General features: G+C 44.0%; 1 long non-coding RNA gene across 1 annotated transcript; it reads right to left on the bottom strand.

Moving 5' to 3' along the window:
- Positions 1-594: 594 nt before the first annotated feature.
- Positions 595-2,279, bottom strand: LOC310895904. The gene is made up of 3 exons (XR_014581040.1): positions 2,247-2,279; positions 1,523-1,651; positions 595-1,106 (listed from the first exon to the last, which is right to left on the bottom strand). It is a non-coding gene; the product is annotated as an uncharacterized lncRNA (long non-coding RNA).
- Between the last annotated feature and the right edge of the window lie 396 nt (positions 2,280-2,675).

Genomic DNA, 2,675 nt, shown 5'->3' with positions numbered 1-2,675 from the left:
GGGAACAATTCTTTGTATAGTAAAACCCTTCTCACATAGCTGAGACAGCCTTTAGCACAGCAGCATGCAGCATGTACTGCTCCGAGGCTTATTAGAATTCTGGTGAACAAGCTTCTACAATTATGATTTGATTTTAATTAGTTTAGATATTAGCAGAATAGGCCCCAGCAGCCTTTAAATGTCACTGAGTTTCCCAGAAGGCCAAGGGTGTCTCAGCCATCTTTCCTGCTTTGTCCAAAGGGCCTCTGGGAAACCAAGAAAAAGCCAAGAAATATCAAAGACTCGAGTATACTGTGGTCACCCACACTAATCAGCATTGTGTCTGTTAAGTGTCTCTTTGACTTACATTACCAAACCTTTTAAAAGAACCACATCTTAATAATTTCCTGAAATTGCCCACTAAGGGCATGTGTAACATTTAGCACATTATTCTATACACTGCAGTGAGGTTCATCAATCAATCAAAACAGAGTGTAATGTGCACGTTTTATGCTACTTCAGAGGAAAAAAAAATGTTGTTGTTGAGAACTTTTCAAAACACATTGCTACAAGTCTACTGGGATGGTAATTAGTTAGAAAGAAGGTGACCGGTGTAATTGTGTAGGGGGAAAATATTATCAGGTAGATGAAGGGATGAAAGACACGGACTCCTGATGGCTCTTGAACAAGGAGACATTTATTGCCCTTTTTCACTACTACATATACTTTCCCTGCAGCCCCACGTGCTGTCCACGCGCCCGAATCTGTCATAAAATTGGTTAGAGACCCTCAGACATAATCACATGCAGAATTACGATTGTAAAGTAGCATGCCAACTAGAATCTACATCAGTCAACAAGCCACTAAGCGCTAGGGATGTTGCTTCACAGAGATGCTGCTTCTCACTCACACAGCACAATCACACAATCATGCACAGAGGCCTCTTGCACTTCTCATTCATACCACAAGAAAATATCACTTAAAATAATTTCTCCGCAGCTTCAGGAGGTCCTTGTCTACTCTGATGGTGAGCGGCTAAGAGTGGAGACCTCTCCAAGGAAAAATGCTCGGGGTGCACCTAGGGGCGTCCATTCCACAGTCGATCCCACAGCTGAGCAGAGCGGCTCCTAGCGCAAGGAATGATGTTATTATAGTTTTGTATAATTACAGCAAAGAGATGCATTGCAATAAGGAGCAAGTGTGGTGTTGACCATCTGTTTCATGATTTGGTTTTTCGCCCGAGCAATTAAACCTTACACATGCTGTTGCTGTTACACTTCCCAGGATATCTAATTCCTGTGGCTCTAGGGGCGCTTGCGGTAAGTAGACAGTCCAGTCTTTGTTATCTGCCGGGTTCCCCACCAGACATGTCATAGACAGGTCGTTTCGTTGGCTCCACCAGATCCACAAACCTCCTCCCATCAGTTCCAACTCCCTCCTTTGTAGCTGTTTGCCACACTATGCCCCCGAGCCACCTCCCTCCTGACCGTTAGTGCACCGCCGTATTAATCAGCTCCAGATTATCACCGAACGGGTCACCCACAGGTAGATTCTGACTGTGGAGCAGCTTTTTTGTTAGCTGAAGCAGTTGATTTGTTCCTGTGAAGCTTGGCGATTGAAGGGTCGTTGAGGAATCTGGAGTCCTTGACTGTTGTTCAAGTCAGTCCTGTAGCTTTCAGAAGAAGAAAGAAATGTAGAGTTAAAAAAGTTAGAGCATAGATCTGTAGAGGGAATTTAGTAAGCAAAGCACCATGACAAATATTATTATTACCAACATAAAATTAAAATTTGTTGCTAGACTTATAAATGGCCCCAGGAGACTGTTAACCTAAGGTTTAACAAAACTAAGTGGACTTAACTCCAAACTTAGCTGTCTGAAAGTGCACTCGGAGTCAAACCTCTTGTTATTATAGTAAATTAAGACTCAGATTGGTTGTCTAAACAAAGGTAAATTGTGCCTTTTGAACTGCATTAGAATATTGAAGACTTCAGCTTGAGCTCCCAGGTACAACTCAGATCTACAAAACCTCTGTTGTGGTTTAACCCGGCTGGCAGCTAAACACCACACAGCCGTTCGCTCACCCTCCCCCCTCCCTCTCTGGGATGGGGGAGAGAAACGGGAAAGTGAAGCCTGTGAGTTGAGATAAAGACAGTTTATTAAGACAGGAAAATAATAATAACAATAATAATAATAATAGTGATAATGGTAATAGTATTAACAATAATAATGTGTAAGAAAACAAGTGATGCACAATGCAATTGCTCACCACCCGCTGACCGATGCCCAGCCTATTCCCGAGCAACCGCCCCCCCCCACCCCGGCCAGCCACCCCTATATATTGTTTAGCATGACGTCAGATGGTATGGAATACCCCTTTGGCCAGTTTGGGTCAGCTGTCCTGGGTCTGTCCCCTCCCAGCTCCTGCTGCACCCCCAGCCTGCTCGCTGGCAGGACAGAGCGAGAAGCCGAAAAGTCCTTGGCCTGGTGTAAACACTGCTCTGCAACAATTAAAACATCAGCATGTTATCAGCGCTCTTCTCATCCTAATCCAAAACATAGCACCCTACCAGCTACTATGAGCTACTTAACTCTGTCCTAACTGGAACCAGGACAACCTCCTCCCTCTGGAAGAGAACCTGAAGTTTAGGCAAGACATCATGACAAAATGGTGTTTTGTTGGCATGAAACTAAGAAA

The sequence above is a fragment of the Anser anser genome, assembly GCF_964211835.1.
Source record: "Anser anser genome assembly, chromosome: 3".
In the NCBI taxonomy this organism is placed as follows: Eukaryota; Metazoa; Chordata; class Aves; order Anseriformes; family Anatidae; genus Anser; species Anser anser.
This window is presented reverse-complemented; position numbering and strand designations above follow the sequence as displayed.